This window comes from Patagioenas fasciata, chromosome 5 (assembly GCF_037038585.1).
Source record: "Patagioenas fasciata isolate bPatFas1 chromosome 5, bPatFas1.hap1, whole genome shotgun sequence".
Lineage (NCBI taxonomy): Eukaryota > Metazoa > Chordata > Aves > Columbiformes > Columbidae > Patagioenas > Patagioenas fasciata.
In genome coordinates this window covers 39,389,609-39,413,034 of record NC_092524.1, presented here as the reverse complement: position 1 = coordinate 39,413,034, position 23,426 = coordinate 39,389,609, and the positions used below count along the sequence as shown (strand labels likewise).

The window sequence follows — 23,426 nt, the reverse complement described above, 5'->3', positions numbered from 1 at the left end:
AGAGATTAGATGTTACACCTGAACAAAAATCACATAGTATTTATTTTAATTATATTGGTGAGTTAATTGGGAAGTAGATAGGGTCCTGAGGCAGTAAAGGTTATTCAGCCATTGCACTTATAAAAACAAAGGAATTAAATTATTTTAGGAAATGTGCTTGATGATAGCTCCAAACATGACTATTGGCTGAAATAAACCATCTCCTTTTCTTAATCTCGTATATTAAGGTGTCATTACTTCAGATAAAGTAATTGGGTGAAATATTTAAATTAATTAAATGCTCTAAAATATAGTTCAAGTCACATACACTAGCTTGAAAAGCGTAATGGGAAACACAGGTCAAGAAACTGTTTTGAACTAGTCAGTAGGGTCTATTTCTTTCATGTAAGTATATAACTGTGGTTTAATTTTTTACTATTTCATGACTTCTTAAGCTGCAGTGTTTGGGTTGGTTTTACTTTTTCTTTCTTGAAATAGTTTGAACCAAGCATTAAATCAACAGCTAGGATTAGAAGAAACCCCATCTTTAATCTATCTAGACTCACTTCTCCTGTAGCACAGGTCACAGAATACTGTCCAGCAAATTGAGGCTGAACTGGTATTTAGTCAACTCTTATCTCTGTAGTGAGGGATTGATACAGTCCAGATCATGGAAGACAAGGGATTAGCTCAATAACATACTGGGAAATGTGTCAGAATGTGAGAGGGTGGGGGGGTGAAACAAACAAAACAAAAAAACCCCACCACAACACAGGTCAAATCTTAAGCTTAAGTCATCACTCTAAACATTTTGGTGGCTGTTTAGGGAGCTGCCATTCTGTCCCTCTCCAGTGGCACTGCAGCTTGTGCAGTCATATACTGACCCAGGTCAGGAACTGATTCAACTGAAAAATATTTTTCTTTTCCTGTGTTTTTTTGTCAGCCTGCTCACTTAACAGCCTGATTCTTTCTGTGACTCTGAAAGCCACAGCATGGGAGACAGTGAAAGCCAAGGCAATGGGAGGAGGTAGCTGGCAGCAGTACCTGATTTAAGCTGTACAGGTACTGAGCTTCTAACCGTAGTTTGTGATGTCTCTGTGCTGCAGCCCCTGTTTTGTCCTGGTACAAATCATGAACAAACGGATTCCATCCATTTGTGCAAAGCTGTCTTCGAGCTTAGTGAAATCAAGTGAGGTCTTCATAAACAAGTTACGCATTTGTTAGAAGTAAAATAAAAATATTGTGTGTAAGTACTCAAAACAGGAACAAAGTGAATTTCATAAAGCTGAGGTATTGTGCAGGGGCTTTCCTAAGCAATAGCTATTAGTGTTGCCTTAATAGTGACTTCAAATGTGCTTATTTTTCCAGAGACTAGAACAGTAGTTTGCATAGCCACCCCTTGATGAATTGGTCATATATACTAGGACATGTGTTCAGAGGAAGCAAAGTGGCACAACAGTCCCTTACATAAAGGAGGTATTAGCAAGCTACTCAGTGTTCTCAGCCACAGAATGGCAGTTCACAACCCCAGTAACTGTTTCAGCTCAGCCAGCCAAGCCTCTCAAAGATGGCTGTCTATGCCCCATTGTAAAGATTATATTTCTCTAATAGGCATTTATCCCTACCAGATTTATGTGAAATGTATTTTTTCCCCCCCTCAGGCTATTGTTCTTTATTTACCATTCATTGAAGACTTAGTAAGTATCAACTTTGTAGATGATCTCTAGTCTTCATTTTTATATTTATTGCAATGAATTAGCTACCTTGATATTATATTTATTACAAAAGTAGTTGTATACTATGTCCATTCTATTATTTTTCCTGTCTTGTTTCAATCCTTGTGAGTATCTCATTGTGGGATATAAAGAGCTGCTTCCTTCTTAAGTGAAAGGTACTGCATCAGATAGCATCCCTTTTCCTGCATTTTTATGATGCTGATGTGTGTGTGCTCCATGGATAGGAAAGCTCTGTATCTTGAAGGTCTTTACTGCACAGAGGAACTTTCTGCAAGGTCTCTTTTCACATGAAATTAATAGCTCTTATGTCTGGACAAATTGATAAGCACAGAAGGATGGAAAAGTTTCTGCCCCTTTTAAGATGACTTTTAAAATGCCTAATCTGTGTCAGTGATGTAGCTGTGAAACAACACTTGGTTGATGGTGCATTTCAGCTCTCCTGTCACGGAGGCACTCTGAGGTTAGTTTAAGGGACAAGAGGGTCTGAAACAACTTTTATTAAACTGGTGAGAAACAGGGTTTTAGCACTCCAAAAGTGACTTGAATACAGGTTCGGATATCAGTTGAGGAAAATTATTAAGGGGCAGCAACTAATACAACAGGCGGTCCACAGAGTGCATGCACGTGGCTTCACCCAAGCAATGCCAGAGCCGTCCATGAGTCCGGGAAGAGTACACACTTGCCTAAACATGGTGTGGGATCATTTTTAAAGGGATACATGTACTCGTATTGAGTACGGAAAGTGTACACTTGCAATCCTGCGAGGGTAAATTTATAATACACTCGCAGTCCTGCGAGGAGAAATACATGTGCAAATGTGCACGGAATATTACACGTGCTTATGTGGAAGCACGGGAGGAAAATACACTCGCAATTATGTGAGGATTAATTTTACACGTGCTCATATTGAGCACAGAAAGTTACACGTGCATATGTGCACGGAAAGTAAATACACTCACAATCCTGCGAGGAGAAATTTTACTCGCACACATGGCAGCAAGGCAAGCGGAGTCCCTATCCCGGGGGGGCTCTCGGTGGCAGCATCTCGTTTGTGCTCTGAGAGACCCGCGACAATGGGCGGAGTCTCGACGAGAGTCCCTGTTTTTATAGGCTGATCAGATCTGACTGTAGGCATTCCAGAAGCTTCTCTGCACTCCCACCCTGCTGTGGGGGTGCCCCTGAAGCCTTCGAACATTGCCCACACTGGCCACGGGCACCCAGTGGCTCCCTGGCGTCTCAGCACTCCTTTCTCCTAAGGGCCCTGGCAGGGGGCTCTGAGGCCAAACAAAAGAAGCTGTTAGCCTCAAACAGCAGAGAAAGAGGGAGATGTGTCTACTCCTTCCATGATGAGAGAGGGGGGGTTTGCATCCTACCACATCTCCTTAAGAGAAATTTATGTGCTTCATTTATTTGCTTTAAAGTAAGTTGATCCTAGTTATTTTCTTAAAATCTTGCTGGTCATATTCAATACTTGCTAATCTGCGAATGGTCTGACCTAAATCAGCACATAAAGTACAACTGAATCAGACATCCCTTTAAAATATAATAAAACTGAGAACCCTTACAATTTCTGTGGTATTGTCGAGTTATCTTTGAGCATTTGCAAACTATTGGGATGTTTCTTTAACCAGTCTAATCATCAGTACTGTACTTCTTATTATGATTCATGCTGTTGAGTTTGACCAGGGAGAGTGAGACATAAAGAAAAAACACTTCAAATGGGATACGTCTACTCTGTTCTTTTCCCCTGTAATTTTGGTCCTTGTATCCTTTCAATCTAAATGCCTTTGCTTTCTTTCCCTGATGTTGTTATTTCTGTAGCTATTCTGGATCACATTCAACTTCTTGTGTTGGCACTCTTTGCAATTATACCACATTCAGTAAATCTCTGACAAGGCTTAAATTGACTTCTGAAGAGCCTTTTGAAGGCCTCATTACCATCAGTTTCTGTCCTGACATGGTAGTAAGGACACACCCCTGCACTTCTAGCAGTGCCAGAGAATTAAGTACTTGAATACCTGTCCCTGTGCAGTATAAATTTTCTAGGAAAGTGCTCATTTCTTTTGGCTTCAAATAGCATATTCTTTACAGCTGTGAGAGTTGGTCCTTGAAAACCTGGAACTCCGGTGCAGATGTGTCTGCTTGAGAAGTGTTAAACTGGCTGATGCAGCAATGTACTGCTTGTACATAGTTCTCTCTAGCTGGCAAAAACTTGTTTAGGTTCATGGGTAATCTTGTGGATTTAAGATTCTAGTTTCTGTAAGAGCAAACAATTTCAGTATTCTCAGGCTTGGGAGAAGGACAGAAGGTTTCGGTGATTCTCTCACCAGTGCCATGGGTGATTTTGCCTGTAAATGTTATGAACAGCTGTTGCAGTAGTTAGGCAGGTCAGATGATGGGTACTAATAACTGTATCCCAGTGGTTCCCAGGTATTCTGATGTCCCATTTACCATTTCATAAACAGAGACTGAGTTTTGAAAGAAAAGTTGTTCCTTCTTGAAAAACCAATGACAGAAAAAGGGCCAGGCAGAGGAGAACTTGAAACGGATGCTACAGTGGCTTTTAATGCATAATTTTGATATTATCTCTTTTATTTCTTCAAATGGTCAGAAGGAAGGGGAATTAATCCACTTAAAGGAAGGGGTCCTATTTCTTTTAGAAGCAAATTAACTTTGGTTTAGTAAAGCATCTTACCTAGCGGCAGAATACTGTTCTGAACGAACATAAACTGAAACAGTAGTGTTTGCAACAGGCCACTAAATAGGAATAATTACTAGATGGAAAAGGTAATGGAAATGGGCATCTGTGAAACACTTAAATGTTTCTCATTAAGAGAATTAGCCTGTAGGGTAGTGTGGTTTATCTTCCCTTCCACCTCCCCGTCCCTTTAAGGTGCCGTATCTAACTGCCACTACTAATGTGTACTTACGTAATTAAGCTATTGAATACTGCTAAATTTTTAAAACTTGTGTTTCTAGGAGGTTTCTGTGGTTTTATTTTCTCTGAAATTTCTCTCTTAAGCAGCTTAAATCATGCAATGGCTTTATTACTACTTTTTCTTTTCCATTTTCATTTTTCACAAACTGATTTTCCAGCTTAGTTTCAGTGGGAGTCAGGGTCAGACCTGCAGGAATTATGGTAGCTGTTGACAACATCCTGTTATTGTAAATTCTTTGGAGTTGTGAAGGTGAATCTTTATGGTGTGAAGCAAACCCTGTGTGTATTTTTGTTAATATGAAACTGAAAGCTGAACTTAAATGCTCAGAGATCTTAAAGTACACAAATCTTTGTTTCAAACACTTTTTACATTAAAGTTGTGTTTCCAGCTTATAACACTATTCTGAAATTGACATTTATTTACTCAGTAAGGTCAAAGGTTTGTTGAATAGTTTGTGTTTGTAAGGACTGATCTGTGAAAATATTTTTTTTTTTACTGCTTCTGTGAGAAAAGCGATTTTTTTCTTTTCTTCTCTGTAATGGAAATTCTTTAGCAACAATTCTGTCTGTTTTCATTTCAAAGGAATTTAATAAATACTATATATGATTTTTCTAGAATGAAACGTTATGGAGGTGCACTGTATCTCCTTGTGGGTAGAAAAGAGTCAGAAGCTAGCTATAGAAGTACCATGTTTGACTTGCTTTAAATGAATTGTAGAATCATAGAATGTCAAATTTATTTTGGTGAGTAAAACATCAATCAGATTTAAGAGTAACAGAGAAAGGAAAGCATGCCCACTCTTAGCAAACAATTATAATAGTTTTTATTTCTCCAAATTAATCACTCTCCTTAAATCAATCATAGAATAGAATCATAGGGAGTTGGAAGAGACCCACCAGGATCATCGAGTCCAACTCCTCTCCCTGAATGTGACAACCCCACAGTTCACACCATGTGTCTGAGGGCATTGTCCTGTCTCTTCTTGAACACTGTCAGGCTCAGGGCTGTGACACCTCCCTGGGGAGCCTGTTCCAGTGTCCACCACCCTCTGGGGGAAGAACCTTTTCCTAATGTCCAACCTAAACCTGGCCTGGCACATCTTCCTGCCATTCCCTCGGGTTCTGTCATTGGTCGCCAGAGAAAAGAGATCAGCACCTGCCCCTCCTCTTCCCCTTGTGAGGAAGCTGTAGCCGCCATGAGGTCTCCCCTCAGTCTCCTTTGGGCTGAACAAACCAAGTGACTTCAGCCACTCCTCATACGGCTTCCCTTCCGTCCCCTGTGTCTCCTCAAAATGTGTGCATATCTGAAGGAGGCAAAAAAAAGTTTAAGTGATTTGTTGGTTAGAGTTTTGGGTTGTTGTGTTGTTTTGTTTTGTTTTTTTTCTTTGTACAAAACCTAATTCATACCGTTAGAGACCCAACTGCAAATTGTAAACCGCAATAATAAAATAGATCTTAATACAACATACCGAGTTCTTACAGGCTGAGCAGTTCAAAGCAATTATTTTTTACTGAAACAGAGCACAGTTTGACTCTGCATGGTTCAAATCTCCCTCAATTAAATACAAACAAACAAACATTTGTTTTAGGCCCTATGTGTAAGACAGTGCTTGGAAATGTTTTCCTCCTGAAAAAGCAGCCACAGATCTGATATTATCTCTTGTAGCTGAGGATGGCTGGCAGTAATATGGTGCAGAAGAGAACTGCTAAGGGAAAATGGGTGGTACTAATGCTTCTTGTCCTGTTCTCCTTTTATCTTGACTAAAGAAGGTTGACATGCTGTTGTCACATGGCTCTGATAGGAAAGGGAAGTGTTACAAGACTGAACTTGACAGAGAGCAGTGGCTTGTAATGCAAACATACACTTATGCGTTGAGAAACAGTGATATATGGGCTGCAATTCTGAATTACGAAGCCCCACTTCATAAAACTGTGTAGAGCTGACCCAGTAAAGTAAATAAACTTGGATTTGAAATGAGACTTTCCCTTCCTTATACCAGTATTCTTTAGACTCGTCATAGTATTGCTTTCTCTGATCAGCATCCTCCTTAAGCAATTTTGAGTCCTCTCAGGACTTGACAGAAGGAAGACGAGAAATTCTCAGAGTATTATTTGTTTAGAATAAAATCGGATGGAGGTGGTTTGGGCCTGGAGTGGCCGTAGCCACGTGCAGTGGCATGTGCAGTGCTGTATGCAGCATTATGTACGCTCGCTGAAAACAACCACAGGACCAACGTAAATTCAATAGCCAGTTGGAGAGGAGTGACTCTGAAACACTGGAAAGAGAAGGTTTGAAACTGGACTTACGGCGAGAGGGAGAGCAGACACATTCATTGAATTGAGCTGCTGTTAACTCAAGAGAAAACCCCACCTATTGTCACGCAAATTAGGAAACTGTGAGCAGGGATATCTGGGGATATCCTTGGGGATTCTGATGAAAACAGTGTTGATGGGGATGGAGGAGGTGGAGGCAAAAGATACAAGACCTTTCATTAAAACTGAGAGACGTAGAGGCCCACAAGCTGGAATCTCCCAAACTGCCATTCATACCAGCCCATGCATGGGGCCCGAGCTCGGCGACTCGCACACTGAGTTCTTACCCAAGGCGGGCCAAAACCGAAACTGAATATATTTGGTGTGTTTCAATTACATGGGGGTGAGGGTGACCAGGTATTATTGGGTGGGACGGGGGCCACAGGGAGCTGGGGGCGGGTAGGAGAGGTACCGAGGCAGCTGGGAGGTAGCAAGGCTTGTGCCCACCCCCAAGGGCAGCACTGTCCCCTGCCCAAGGAGTTCTCACGAGCAGCTGGACTGTGGATGGAGGGTGAGAACCCACCCCCAAGGGCCCACGTTTCAGCCCCAGCCCTTGTCCAGCCCGTCCTCCCCCCGCCTGCACACTCACCACTGGCCCAGGCTTTACTGGGGCAGCGCTGCTGCTGGCGTCCTGGTAACTGCCCCATGGGGACTTGTCCCCTCTGATGTCACAGGCACCAGAACATGGCATGGCCATGCCTGCTGGCCAGCCTTTTGGAGTCCTATGAGGACTTCATGGAAGGCAGCTGAGAAATTAGAATCGTAGAACAGAATCTTTTCAGTTGGAAGAGACCCTCAGGGGGAACAAGTCCAATCATAACGTAACTCTAGCACTAAATTCTCACAGTACTTTTTTGTTTTCCCTTGAAGTCAGCTAAGCATTTGGTAACCTGCAAAGAAACATTAGGATTCTGCACGTGTTGATTTCATTCTATAGTGGGTTTTGATTGAATAGCTTAGTCAGTGCTCACGTGGGAGGAAGAGTTTGTTTGTGAGTGGTTAGTCTGTGGCAGCGATACTGAGAAGGATCCATCTCGCCACAATTTCTTGGATACTAGCTAATCATGGAGTTTTTGAAGAGCGAAGACAAGGAAAGGGCAAACAAATCTTAATAGACTCACTCCCATGTTTTCTTGCTCCTTCCTAAATCTTAGACTTACTGAACTTGATATTGGATTTTATACTTTTTTTTTTGGCAGTCTTTTTTTGTAAGCTTGTGTAATTGATGTTTAAACTCATCTAGGTTTCCTAGTGTTTTATGTCAGTAGTTTCCCAGTTTAATTTTGAGTTGCACTTGTTTCCTATTTTTTTTGTCAACTTAATTGGGTGCCTTGTAGTTACTGTGAGAAATTGTAAAGAAAAACTGAGTCGTTACTCCCTCTTCATCATCTTTGTGCTTTTCCTGAAGTTAGGACCAGGAATGTAGTTATTCCCTGCCTTCCCCCTTCCCAGCGTCAGGAGGATATCAGAAACGGAGGAGCCGTGTTGTCGGCACGGCTGTAATCCTTCCGTGCTGACCAGCACGCATTGGGCAGCAGAGAGGTGGTTCGGGCCTGGAGTGGCTGTAGCCACGTGCAGTGCCGCATGTAGCGTTACGTACACTTGCTCAAAGCAAGCACGGGACAAGCACAAATTTAATAGCCAGTTGGAGAGGAGTGAATCTGAAACACTGGAAAGAGATGGTTTGAAACTGGAGTTATGGCGAGAGGGAGAACAGACATGTTCATTGGATTGAGCTGCTGTTAACTCAAGCAAAAACCAAACCTATTGTTGCCCTTAATAGAGGTGTGAGTGCATCTACACAGCTAGGTTGGTGCCAAGATGTGCAGCCAGTCAATTCCCCCCATTCTTAACAAATATAAGAATCTACCAGCTGGAACCATTATATATACTGAAGTGGCTTCTCTTTGTGCTTTGCTTTTGTCCTGCTTTTTATTTAATCTGTGAAATATCTTAAGTATGGACAGTCATCCAAGGCTTTGTATTGATTTGCATCATCTAATGCGTGTACTTAAAGGCCATGTGTTTAAATTGGGGCTAGATTGGGACTTGGGTCTTCTTGAGAGCTTATAGACCAACTGGACAGTGCCTATTATACCACAGTCCATTTAGAGGTACTTCAAGACTTTTGTCATCAAGAAATGATAAAGTTCTGAGTAAAATGGGCTGTCTTTTAGTAAGTCACTTTTGCTTTTAATAGTTGCATACCAATATATGAAAAACTTATAATTTCACAGTATTCACAGTATCTGAGTTAAGACTGCCATATTGTTTTTGTGGAATTATAAAAGTTTTATTCACTAAAATGACCCTTTTGAGGGGTCATTTGGGTAATGTAAATCTTTGTCCAGTGATTTCAAGAGCTGCTGAAGCTTTAGTGACAAAACTTGCTACTTGTAAGGAGGATTATTTTCTTTAGGAAGCTTTGACCCTTGTTTTCTTGGCCAGCTCTCATCATGCGATTTCTGAATGTTACATTAAAGATGTAGCTATGACTTTCATCGATCTATAGGTATACCATTTTCTTTCTTACTGTTTTTAAACTAGTAAGTAAATATCTGTAAATTATGTTCTGAATTGTGTAAGTACTTGGTTCATACTGATATCAAATGGCAAATGTAAATTCAAAGGTTGTTGTGAAGTAACTTCTTTTTCTTCCATAAACTTAAGATGTGTATCATTAATTGATTTACCAGGTAATCTTTCCTATTCTACAGTGAAAATATGTAGTGTTACTAATAGCAGGTGAAGGAAGTAGTGACAATTTACTTTATGATTCTAAAGTTGGGAAGGCTGTTCTTAGACTAGTTACTCTAAAAAACTGGGAGAATAATTAACTGTATAGATTTGAACACTTCCAAGTATGTCTCAAGTATAGAGGTTCCCAACAAAGAAGCATAGAATGTGATAAAATCTCTAAGTATCTTCTTAATTTATGCAGCATAAGCAGGAGTACTTCAGCTGAATACCTTAGCAAGGTGCTTTTATGTAACTTTGAATCAGTGTTCAGAATTTACTTTCTGAATTGCCAAAGCTGAATACAAGTGCATGTGTTACAGTGATATTGATGGCGTTTTGTGAATATGTCTCTTAGGACACAGTCCCACGTTCCTGATTTATCTACAGCTATTGTTAATTCAAAAAATGCAACTGCATTTTTATTAATTTTTTTTATAAAACCATTTTATATTGGACTTTTTTATTTTAAAAATGCAGACTGTTGTCCTTTGAGGAGAACATGGCTAATTATTGGGCTCTCTAGTTACTAATACGCTCAAGACTTTCAGCAAGCTTTGAAAAAATTTTGTTTCACATAGGGTAAAGGCTTAAAGAGACTGAAAAAGCTCTGGAGTTATTAGTGCCACTACTGTAGTTCAAGGCCATTCTGTTCTCAACCTGAATAACACATTTCAATGTAGTTTCAAGCCCTTCAGAAACACATTGATACATTTAAACTAAGCAATTTTCAATAAGGAGAACACATATCTTTTCCTCTTTGCTGCACCATTTAACTGGTTTTATCAATGAGTATTTATGGATGTCTCTAATGGGGTAATTACAGGATAACCTTCATAAAATAGGCAGCAGACAAGCCAACACTTGTGATTTTTGGCTCTAAACTATGCAGTGGGAAGAACTTATTAACAGCAAATTTATAAGCAATGAGGCTTAGAATATTAGAAGATATTAATACTGTGTATTAGAGAACAGGAAAATCGCACAAATGCTCTACTGTACATACATCTGATTAGACATAGGAGCTTTCAGGATGGGAATTGCCTGGTTTATGGGTATGTGAACTAGAGAATAAGAAAGAAACTCCAAAAAAGTCATAGCCACACCAAAAGTTTAAAAAAGGCAAATGCAAATACAGAAATGTACGTAATAATAAATTTCCTATAAGAAAAATAGGAATTGGTTAGTTAAATGTTCAAATTCCAGTTGTTAGTCCTGGTATGTGGAGATGCTTCTATTTCTTGATATTAATTAAATTTGAATGAGGAGAAGTGAAGGAGTGGGTAAATTGGTAGAAATATTGTGGGCTTTTTCTTTTACTTAATCCCCTCGCTTTAAAGTGCTTGCAGTTTTTACAGGGGAGACAGCACATTAAAATGACTGTGACTCAAATGTTAAGAATATAGAATTTGATCAGAAGAAAAAGCTGACACCAAGTGAGAGGGCAGTTAAGTTGCGTAATAGAATTATTTCTGAGTAATAGATACATAATTTCTATGTGATTTTAGAGTTCATTCAAGTTTTCACTATAAGCTGATGTGAATATTACTGCTCAGTGCTAAACTCTTGAACAGTATGTTTGGCGTTATATAATTGGTCTGATTTAACATGTTAGGCCCTGAGCCTTCAATAATTAAGTAATGCTAGAGTAGAATATTGGTGAGGATAAAAATTATGTATTATATAAAACCAACGTCAAAATACAGAAGATCTATAGCTCACTGTTTTGCATTACAACAGTAAATACATGTATTGATGCTTGTAATGGAATTTATAGAATGATAGAATGTCCTGAGTTGAAAAGGACCCACAAAGATCACAGAGTCCAACTCCTGTCCCTGCATATGACAACCCCACAGCTCATAAACTGTCTGAGGACATTGTCCAGTCTGTTCTTGAACACTGTCAGGCTCAGGGCCATGACACCTCCCTGGGGGGGCCATGACACCTCCCTGGGGAGCCCCTTCCAGTGTTCCACCAGCCTCTGGGGGAAGAACCTTTAGCTGATGTCCAACCTAAATGTCCCTGATGTCCCCTGGCACATCTTCTTGCCATTCCCTCAGGTTCTGTCATCACTAAAGAGAATAGTTTGGTGCCTGCCCCTCCTCCTCCCCTTGTGAGGAAGCTATAGCTGCCATGAGGTCTCCCCTCAGTCTCGTCCAGGCTAAACAGACCCAGTGACTTTAGCCGCTCCTCATACAGCTTCCCCTCTAAACCCTTCACCAACTTTGTAGCCCTCCTCTGTACACTCTCCAGTAGCTTTATATCCCTTTTATACTGTAGTGCCAGAACTGCACACAGTGCTCCAGGTGAGGATGCACCAGTGCAGAGTAGAACAGGACAATCACCTCCCTCACTGGCTGGCAATGCTGTGCGCTTATAAACCAAGTAAAGCATCTCTCAGTTATCATGTGGCAATGTAGTAATGTAGAAGTGTAGCCCAGCTTTCAGTGTTTTGCCTTTCTGTCCTTACGGGCCAATAGAGTACTTCAGGTGGAGAGGTGGACTGTGAGGTGAGGGGAAGAGCTGGGAGGACCACAGGGCTCAAAGGTGTGATTCTGTTTCTCTTCAGTGGTTCGGAGCCTAACTGGACAGCTGCTGGTGGCATGGTGCAGAGATTGATCCTGGAGCCAGTCCTAGCTCATGTCCTTGTCTGTGGCTGGGACAATGCGATGTGCTATGCTCCTGTCAGGTTTGTAAGTGATACCAAGTTGGTGGGGAGTAATTGATATGCAGGGAAGGATATAGGACTTCTTATAAGCTGGCTGTAGATGGGGGCATGGAGAGACAGGAGCTTCATGCTGTTCAACCCAGACAAATCGAAGTCCCACCCCTGGGCTAGCCTTTTGGGAAAGACAAGCAGGCGGCAGTGGAGGAACTCCAGCATAATTCCAGCCTGTCATGAAATCACAAATGTTTTGGCAACTGAGTACTATGTACAACAAGAGCTTCTTTATAACTTCATAATGGAATTGGAACCAGTGAAAAAACTTTTCTGGTGAAGAGGAAAATACTAGATTTAGCTTAAATCTTGTTATAAACATGCTTGGTTCCTCCTAAAGTTGTCACTGATACCAGTGGACATTTTTGCCCCTGAAGACTGAGTTTAGAGATATGTTAGTCCTGAATTAACTTTATTTTAATAATGAATACATTACATATGAACTAGGATGCTGGTAAATGCAAGACATTTAGTGAGAGAGGGAAGCTCCTATCAAATAAAACTAAACTGATTTTATCCTTGCTCCTGATAAGTATTGCCGACAGTATCTCTGCTGGCTCACAAGTTTGATTATCTTTTCCAAAATTTGACAGTGAATCGTGGCAAGATTGTAATAATGTCACACTGTGAAGGATATTGTATTTGATTTTAACTTCCCAGGTTAATCTCCCTCATGAGGAGATTCCACAGTAAAATCTTATTTATTAAAGTTGATATTTGAATCTTACTTTTCAGTTATGGCTGTTATATATTCATTCTGTAACTATTGGTTGGATGTGGTTTTATTTTATGTGTTTCTTTACCTTAGTTTTGCTTTAGGTTGTGTTGCAACAGATGTTCATAGAAAGTGAGCACAAATTACCCATTTTCTTATGATTTCTGCAGCAAGTGTGCTGAACCTTCTTGCTAGATTACCGTAGACACAAGAAGTAAGTAGTTTAATTTAGGGACTCCTGTTTTAAAGAAGTCAGAAACATTACTTTCACCTGGTCTTGTTTGATTCTTCTAGTGTCTGACTGGAAGAAAACAAATGCATTTTCCATTTCAAGCATATTTCTATAGAGTATATTGTAAAGACGTGCAGCATGGTATAGGTTATCCACAGTTACCTCCAATGCACTGCAAAGGAGTGAAAAAAAAAAAAAATCGGTCATGAGAAAATAAAATGTCCTAAGACAAGAAAGCTTCATTGTCAGATTTCGGTTTTCAGGTTGTCTGTCTCTTTTAGTTGGTTGTGTTTACAAATTATAAATTCAGATGTATGCTTTTAGAAAACCTGCTGGAATTTGTTGCACTTTTTTTTTCATCTTAACACTCCTGCCAGGTACCAAACTTGCCTGATCGTATGCTGGTGTGCACCTCCTTTCTTAACACAGAGAAGCTAAAAATCAGTCAGAAGTACAGGGAGATGTAATGAGCAGTTCATCCATTTTAAAATAAATCCCTCTCATTGCACTGTGCAATGAAGACATAGTGACAACAGCAGGAACAAATCGTCAGGGTGTTACAGTGGTGCTCGTACTGTCAGTTCTCTTTATGTCAAGACACTGATTTTTGTGCAAGCAGACGTTTGATGACATGCAGAATGTTGGAGCTCTTTGCAGCATTTCTTCATACCTAGATTTTTCTTAGGTGTTTCTTTGGGGAATTATTTCTCCTCCAAATACTTCCATGTATTAGGGCTTTTTTTCAGTGTTGTAGCATTGTATTCTTCCTCTCCTGATATGTGACTGTTGTGGGAATAACTCTCTTTTAATTTGATTGCAGTAGTGGTATAGTAATGTCCTCTGTATGACCACCCCCAAGACAGCAGGTAGCTCCACTCCATTATAGCTCTTGTACCAACAACCGCAGCAGGACTGTAAGCTGAGGGGGCACACCTGCTGGCACAGGTTGGAGCTATTGAGTGTCCTAGTTGTATAACTGCTGCTAGATAGTGAAAGTATTTTAAATATTTAAGGTTCTTGATTTTTGTGATTTGTACTTCCTTTATGTTTCGTGCCTATCCTCTCTTTGATTTTTTTTCTCCTTTCTAGATCTGTCAAACTGTTGCATTTATCTTCTTCAAAACCATATCTTTAGTTATAACCTTTGAAGGCAGAGGAAATCAGGATCTTAGGAACAGGGGTTTTTTTTCCCCTTCCACCTGGTTTTAATTTGGCTATAGATACGTCACTCATACACACAATTTGCTGTCGTGTTTTAACCTGAGCTAGCAATACAACCACGGTAGTCACTCGCTCAACCCCTCCTTGCCCCCCCAGCAGGGGAAAGACTCAAAAGGGAAGGAAGAAACTTGGATTGAGATAAACACAGTTTAATAAAATAACAAATACACACTACTAGTGTATATGTGTATGTATATATATAAAAAATAGAAATAAAAGATACTCAAGGCAATTCCTCACAAACTCGGTCCACAATTGACCACCCAGTCCCAGCAAGCAGCATCCGGTCCCCAACAGCAAAAAAAAAAAAAAAAGAGGAAAAAGGCAGAAAACAAAATGGGAAAAGGCCAAACTAAATGTCCCAAGTTAAACTTCCCAGCTACCCCAGAGAGAGAGAGAGAGAAGGAAGAACCAGAGAGATCAGCAGAGCCAAAACCAGAAGTTCCCAACTCTCCTTAAATAAATAGCATGACACTAATGGGATGGAATAGTCTTACTCATCAGTCTGGATGTCAGCCAAGCTCTGCCCCATCTCTGCCTCACTGTCTCACACCTGTGGGCAGGGCACTCAGAATGTCCTTGGCTCTCATACCAGAGCAATTAAAAACATTAGCTCTGTGCTGGGGTCTTACCTGCTTGTTCTCAAACTAAGTCCAAATAATGAGTATGCTAGCTATGAAAAAGAAAGGTCTCTAACTATGTGAAGATAATTAGCCCATTTTCATTCAAACCAGCACATTTGCAAAAAAAAAATAATTGGTTTTCCCTTCTCAAAGACTAATAGTAGTCTACCGTGTCTGAGAACACTATGGATATTGCTTTAAAGAAAATACTCTGTGTATGATTTTCCTTTATGTTATCCTTTGTGTACCATAAACTCATTTATCCTTTCATTGGCTGTTTTCTGGTAGGAAACTAATCCAATTAAGTTATGCAAAACACACACTTCCAGCCAAATAATTCATAGTTATCTACATGGACAGATAAAATCCTGTTGTTCAGATGGTGTGAAAAAACAACCAACCAACCAACCAAAAAAAAAAAACCTGCAAGCGGTAGTGCTTTTAACAGAAGTGGTTTTATTTCTGGTTTGGTGAGGTTTTCGTATTTTTTTCTGCGTTTTTTAATTGTTTTGTTTTGCAAAGCAGATGCTTGGGCTGGATGTGTAACAGTTTTAGTGCATTTTATAGTTTTCTCAGGAACAGGTTTTGCCTTTTCCTGTTTTTCTCTGAAATGTGCCACAGCAGACCAAGCTTAACTCAGCTAGTATTCAAACACTCATCTGCTGATGGATTTCAAACCAGACATTAGTATGCATTCCCTGTCCACAGAGCTTAACTGAGAGTACCTGAGTCATTAGCTCAGTTGGCCCTGTATAGGGATGATTAATAACCTTTCAAAAGGCCAACTCAGTTCATAAAACATCGACGTTGATGTCTTCTTTTGCACTTCTTGAGGTGAATGCTTCACTAATTATCACCTGAATTCCATTCTTCATCCTCTAAAAAAAGCAAGGTCTTGTATTTTAGTCTATATATTGAAAGCGCTGAAAATAGTGGCTAATTTTGTGCCCTGTGAAGAAGGACTTTTGTGGTTGCATCTTATTGGAAGAGGGAGAGACTTGCTGGTTTTAATGTTTCAGAAAAAAACGACATATCAGTAAAATCTGCTAGGCAGCGTCAAAATTGTCTTTGGCAGTTGAAAGAAGTGCACACTATAGCACTTCCATGCTATACTACTGAATGCCTCTGACTATCTTGAATGGTGACCACTAATGTATAGTACAAAAATAACTTTTGGAAAGTTCTGACATCATTTGTGACTTGATAATTGGTGCTTGGTAGAGGGAAATTGGAATGTAGTAGCTTCTATTGTTGACATTTACAGACGATGGAAAAATTAGTGCAGTCTACACAAACTTGTTAAATAACACTTCAGTATTGAACTGGGACCTAAAAATGAAACTTCAAAATGTTTTCAGACCGAAATCTCTTTCTTCTCTTGGCTTCACTTTACATTTCAGCTATGACTTGAGGTCTGACTTCGTAAGGTATCACTTAATGTGTCAAAAATTATTTCATGGCCTCTGGGTCTGTTAGTTTTCCTTCTCTGCTCTGGTTGCATTTTGGTAGGATCACAGTGCTTACAAGGATTTAGTGAATGTCTGTCAACCTGAAAAGTACTTTAATTGCAAGCCAAGCTGAAGAGGAGAAAATAATTGTGGATTGTTGTTTGGTTAGGGTTTTTTTTTTTTAGTTTGGTGTTTGTTTATTTTTTTTCACCAAGTGGAGCAACACAGTGGCAGTAATATGGAAAATCAAAAAAGTATAAGAGACTTTTTTTAATCTGTTTAGGTGTTCTTAGTATTTCTACCAGTGGGTTATTTCCTTTGTTCTGATTTTCTTTGGAAACTGTTGTCTCCTTGGGCAGATCTAACATAAATACATCCCAAATCAACTCTTTGCAAACTGTTAATCTGCAGAGGCACAAACACTGAATCCTGTCAGAGGTAGAATGTGAAAATATTACTATGGAACATACTCACATTACATGGGTTTTAGCAATCCTGTTTCATAAAAATTTAAAGGAAATTATGATCTTAATGTTTAGTGAAGACAGTGCTAGTGATTGTTGCAATTACTGGTAACAGATTTGGTTTTTTTCTTTCAATTTTAACTAATAACCTGTCTCTAAGGTGGTAATGAGTTTCTGGAGGGAATTTGTATGGAATATTAACAGTTGTTTTTGTTCAGTTTTATGAAATGAAATGAAAAGGATATTGTCCCTCACAATAGAGTAGTACAATGTGTATAGTACAGGATCTATAACATGCAAATAAATAAGTCACTCACTTTTGTGCTCTAAAATAAATTCATGAAGAAGACTCCCTTTGTATTTTTTGCAGTAATTTTCAGAGGAAATATTTTCATAAATCAAAAGCTACGATAAGCAGTGAAATGTTACTGCAAATGAAAAATAATGCTGCAGTAGCATAGTAGAACATTAACATGTTTTTAAGATACTATTTTCTATTTAAAATGTGTATGACTTATTTCTAGATTCTTTTTTTTTTTTGACTTTTCTGTGCCTGTACAGTATCTATTTTTCTCATTAAGTGTGAGTCCTCAGTTGTGTCTTAAACCTATTTCCCAGTTTTTATTTGTTTTGAAATTTCATGTCTTAAGTAATAGCCGGGGCACATTGAGCTTCACAGCTGAAAGATTAAATCTGAAGCCAAATTTTATTTAATTGGGTTATGAATACAGAGAAAAGCATATTCTTTCACCTTACTGTGCAGAAAATTTGGAGCCTATACAGACTACCTGGAGTATATTCCTGTACGAAGTATGCCTAGGAAATATCAGTAATTAATACTATATCGTAAGGAAATATGCATTTTAAAATACACAAATCAATAGACCTTCTTCAAATGGAGAAGAATACAAACTGAAAAAAGAGCTGGTGAGAAGGCAGTGGCATTTAGTCTTACCTTTGTACACATGCCCACACACAAACATAATGAGGAAGATGGTTCACTTAGATGAATCCAAACATTGCATCATAAATAATAAGGTAAACTTTATCCTTTGGTGTATTTTTAATTGTGTTTTTCTGCCTGGAAATTACCTATTTCAGTGAACCCTTTAGGAAATAGAAATAGCATATTGACTGAAAACTGCTTTGATCACCTGCTATTTATTATACTACACCATATTAAATAACATAGATTAAATCTTCTAGATTTAACTAGGTTAAATCTATACCTAATCACATTAAATCTAGTAGATGTAATGAACCTGCTGAAAATCTTTGAAGTCAATAAAATCCTTGATGAAGAGAACTGCAAACAATTTCTCTGAGATTTCTTACAATTAGTTATGGGGAAGCACAAATACAGACACTTCAAAAATATGTGTCGTAACTGACTTAGCAAGAGTTCATGGAAGAAAGCCGCAGAAAGCCAGCCATCTGCCCCAGTAGCTTTTGGCTTTTCTGACAATATATTGGGTATTTCCATATGTTTAATTTCACTGTGATGTCTTGTGTCTGTGATTGTAGATATTCAGCTTTTGTTCAGTTGAGCACTCTGAAAATGCACCTTTTCAAAATACTCTTTTGTTTAAGTACAACATCATAAGTCACTTCTTCACATGACTTTGGAAAGTTAGCCCTTTATGTAATATTTTGAAGACGTGGCTTAGGTAAACTTCCAATTTGCAGAGGTGATCTTTACCTTAAGCTTGTGCTAGTTATGTAGTTTATGTTCTGGGATATGGAAGCTGTTGCCAAAGTCCTTCAGCTATTTCCTAGTTGCATATCAAAGTAAGACCTACCTGTGCACAATTCTCTCTTACCACAAAATGTTCTCTGATGGACCTTTGTTTGGTGGAGTACCTTTAAAAATTACTGTTCAAGGAGGTGTATGTCATTGCTTGATTGCTGTGGCACCAGGCTGTAAGAGGCGACTCAGAAGATGGAGGAGAACGGAAATGGGTTACAGCTCAGGGTGGCAGGGGAACACACCCTCAGCCTGCCCCACCTTCTCAGGTGCCTGTATACAACAGGTATGAGGCCCTGGAATTGGATGGGCAAGCAGCTGATACTGCTGGTGAAGACCCTTTTGGGAAGGAGGGGTCCTCAGAGTAGCCCACACCCCGTATGAAACCCAGCAAACACATTAAAACCTCACATGTAAAGAGAAAAAGAAGGGTGATTGTCATAGGCAACTCTCTTCTTAAGGGAAAAGAGGGCCCGATATCCCCATCTGACCCAAACCACAGGGAAGTCTGCCGCCTCCCTGGGGCCAAGGTAAGAGATGTGGCTCAACAACTCCCCTGGCTAGTAAGGTCCTATAACTATTACCTGCTATTGGTTTTTAGTGTCAACAGGGAAGAGATAGGCAAAAGTAGTATTAAGGAAATAAAACAGAATTTCAGAGCTTTGAGGCAGCTGGTCAATGGCTCAGGTGCTCAAGTGATTTTTGTCCTCCACCCTTTCAGTTGCAGGCAGGAATACAAAGTTGAACAGACAGGTCCAGCAAATCAACACATGGCTAAGCGACTGGTGTCATCAATGGAACTTGTGGTTTTTTTGACCATGGGAAGGTCAGTCCTTTGCCATGTCTCTTAACACCCCACAGAATGTATCTCTCAGAGGAGAAGAAATGGGTGTTTGCCCAGAGGCTAGCAAGAGTGATTGATAGGGCTTTAAACTAGATTTGAAGTGGGAAGGGGGTGGTAGCAGGCAGGCCAGTGACGAGCAGTGGGATAGCACACCAAAGCCTGAGAAGGCACTTGGCAGGGAGATTCCTTAGACTGCGCCACGAAGTGAAGGACAGAATCAACCACACTTGAAGTGCTTCTACGCTAATCCACACAGCATGAGGAACAAGCAAGATGAACTAGAAATCTCGGCCTGGTCCCAGGGATAGGATTTAACTGGCATTAGTGAAATCTGGTGAGGTGAATCCCGTGACTGGTGCACCATGATGGAAAGTTACAGGGTATTCAGAACAGATAGGTGGGGGGGGGGGGGGGAAGGGGGGGTGGCACTGTGTGTAGCAGAGGGACTGGAGTACATGGAGCTGGCAGTTGACAATGGCAAAGTTCAGAGCTTCTGGGGAAGGATTAAGGGTTAGACAAAGTGGAAGTCATTGTGGGTGTCTACTATAAGCCACCCAGCCAGGATAATGACACTGATGAGTTATTCTTTAAGGAACTAAGTGAAACCTCCAGATCATCTGCCCTTGTCCATATGGGGGACTTCAACTTGACAGATGTCAACTGTGATTATCATACAACTGGCAGCAACAGCCAGTTGAAGCATCTGAACGATAACCTCTTGGTGCAGGTACTAAGGGAACCAACCAGGAAAGGTGCCTTCCTAGATTTGATTCTCACCAACAGAGAGGGTTTTGTGGGAGATGTGGCGACTGGTGGCTCCTTTGACCACAGCAACCACAAAGAAGTCAGGTTTAAAATCATTGTTAATGGGAGGAAAACTTCCAGCAAGACCTTAACGCTACATATGAGAAGAGCAGACTTCAGGCTGCTCAGAGAAACACTTAGTAAGATTCCCTGGGAAGAAGCTTTTGAAGCTGTTGGGGTCCATCAGTGTTGGTCATTTTTTTAAGTACCACCTACTAAGAACACAGGAGCAGGCAATTCCAAAATGCCAGAAATCTAGCAGGTGAGGTAAAAAGCCAGCTTGGTTGAGCAGGGATCTTCTTGAAATACAGTGGAAAAGGAAATTACATTGTTAGTGGAAGCAAGGTCAGGCAACATGGGAGGACTACAGAGATGCTGCTCGCCATTGTAGGAAGGGAATTAATGCTGCCAAAGCTCAACTAGAATTGAAGCTGACCGATACTGTGAAGGAAAAAAAAAGGCTTTTAAAAATATATTAATGGCAAAAGACAAACTAGAAACAACATTGGTCCATAAATTGATGAGCATGATCACCTTATTAACAGGGACACAGGCAAAGCTGAGCCGTTTGATGGTTTCTTTGCATCAGTGTCCAACACCGATGTTGGACTTGGGGGCCCCATAACCCTGGGCTGGAAAACCATGGCTGCAGGAACGATAAACTCCCAATCAATCCAGAACTTGTATGGGATCTGCTGCTCCAGCTAGATCCCTACAAGTTGTTGGGACCTGATGGGATTTGTTAAAGGGTGCTTGAAGAACTGGCTGACATCATAGCGCAACCTCTCTCTGATTTTTCAATGCTCTTGGGAATCTGGAGAGATCCTGGAAGACTGGAAGCTGGCAAACATTGTCCCAATCTACAAGAAGGGCAACAGGGATGACCCCAGCAACTACAGGCCTGTCAACCTCACTTCTGTACCTGGCAAAATCATGGAGAAGATTGTTCTGGGAGCTATTGGAGAAAAACCTGAATGACAAAGCAGTCATTGGTCCCAGTAACTGTGGATTCACAAGCGGAAGGTCCTGCTTAACAAACTTACTTTTGTCTCTATGACAAGGTTACTCAGTTGACCAAAGGAAGCCTGTCAGCATGATCTTTTTGGATTTAAGTAAAGCCTTTGATACTGTCTCTCGCAGTATCCTACTGGACAAGATGTCCAGCATACAGCTGGGTAAACACACAGCAGCAGGTGAGAAACTGGCTGATGGGCTGGGCTCAAAGGGTTCTAGTAAATGGGGTTATGTCGGGCAGGTGATCAGTCACTAGAAGGGTCCCACAGGGATCTACCTTAGGGCCAGTGCTCTTCAATGTCTTTATAAATGACTTAAACACAAGAGTTGAGGGCATACTAAGTAAGTTTGCTGATGACAAAAAATGGAGCTGTCAACAGTCTTGGGGGCAGAGAGGCCCTGCAGAGGGATCTGGACAAATTGGAGAACTGGGCAACCGCCAATTGCATGAAGTTCAACAAGGGCAAGTGCTGGATTTTGCATCTGGGACACAGCAACCCTGGTTGTACACACAGACTGGGGAATGAGATGCTGGAGAGCAGCACTGCAGAGAGGGACCTGGGCAAGTTGAACATGAGCCAACAGTGTGCCCTGGCAGCCAAGAGGGCCAACCGTGCCCTGGGGTGCATCAAGCACAGCATTGCCAGCTGGGAGAGGGAGGTGATTGTTCCGCTCTGCACTGGTGCAGCCTCACCTGGTGCACTGTGTGCAGTTCTGGGCAACACAGGCTTAAAAAGGATATAAAGCTACTGGAGAGTGTCCAGAAGAGGGCTATGAAGTTGGTGAAGGGTTTGGAGGGGAAGCCATATGAGGAGTGGCTGAAGTCAATTGGTTTGTTCAGCTCGAAGGAGATGGAGGGGAGACCTCATGGCGGCTACAGCTTCCTCACAAGGGGAGGAGGAGGGTCAGGTGCTGATCTCTTCTCTCTAGCGACCAGTGACAAAACCCGAGGGAATGGCAGGAAGATGTGCCAGGGGAGGTTTAGGTTGGACATTAGGAATAGGTTCTTCCCCCAGAGGGTGGTGGACACTGGAACAGGCTCCCCAGGGAGGTGTCACAGCCCCGAGCCTGACAGTGTTCAAGAAGAGACAGGACAATGCCCTCAGACACATGGTGTGAACTGTGGGGTTGTCACATTCAGGGAGAGGAGTTGGACTCGATGATCCTGGTGGGTCTCTTCCAACTCCCTATGATTCTATTCTATGATTGATTTAAGGAGAGTGATTAATTTGGAGAAATAAAAACTACTATAATTGTTTGCTAAGAGTGTGCATGCTTTCCTTTCTCTGTTACTCTTAAACCTGATTGATGTTTTACTCAGCACAATAATTTGTTACCAGTTCCTGAGTTTTTTTCTTCTTTAATGGCTAGGAAGGCTCTATGGAAGGAAATGGCAGACATATCCTTGATAAAGAGAGACAACAGATGTTTTGGAGAGTTTTCCCAAAGAACAATAAATATGAGAAAACTATCATTTGAGGCAAATTTTAAAATTGCATGGTTGTCTAATGGCAGATGAGACTAGTTTTATTTCAATAAAACTACTTGAGTTAGAAGAAGCACATTTTAAAGAGTTGCTCTGAGATTCAGTGCTTTGCAGAGGATTTTGATAGTAGTAATACCAGTAACAATTCAGATGCTAAGTATTTACTTCTTAGTTTCTGGTCTGGACCCCTACAGTTATATATTTTATATTAATAAAAAGAACTGTATGCAGTATTTCATATGTCATGTAAATTAAGATACTGCATACAGCAGGGGTGTCAAACTTATTTTTCACCGAGAGCCACATCAGCCTCACGGTTGCCTTCAAAGGGCCGAGTGTAATTTTAGGACTGTACAAATGTAACTACTCCTACATTTGTACAGTCCTAAAATTACTTTCGGCCCTTT

General features: G+C 40.6%; 1 protein-coding gene across 4 annotated transcripts in view; it reads left to right on the top strand.

The window, feature by feature from the left end:
• The window catches only part of STXBP6 (syntaxin binding protein 6), a 128,425-nt gene that overhangs the window by 59,795 nt on the left and 45,204 nt on the right, over nt 1–23,426 (top strand). Inside the window, exon 1 of one of the 4 annotated variants that reach the window (XR_011739373.1) lies at nt 12,335–12,394. The exons of the other annotated variants lie outside the window; for them this stretch is intronic. The gene's annotated coding sequence lies outside the window, so the exon portion shown is untranslated. Of the gene's footprint in view, nt 1–12,334; nt 12,395–23,426 lie in introns of those variants that run through there. 4 annotated transcript variants of the gene reach the window in all.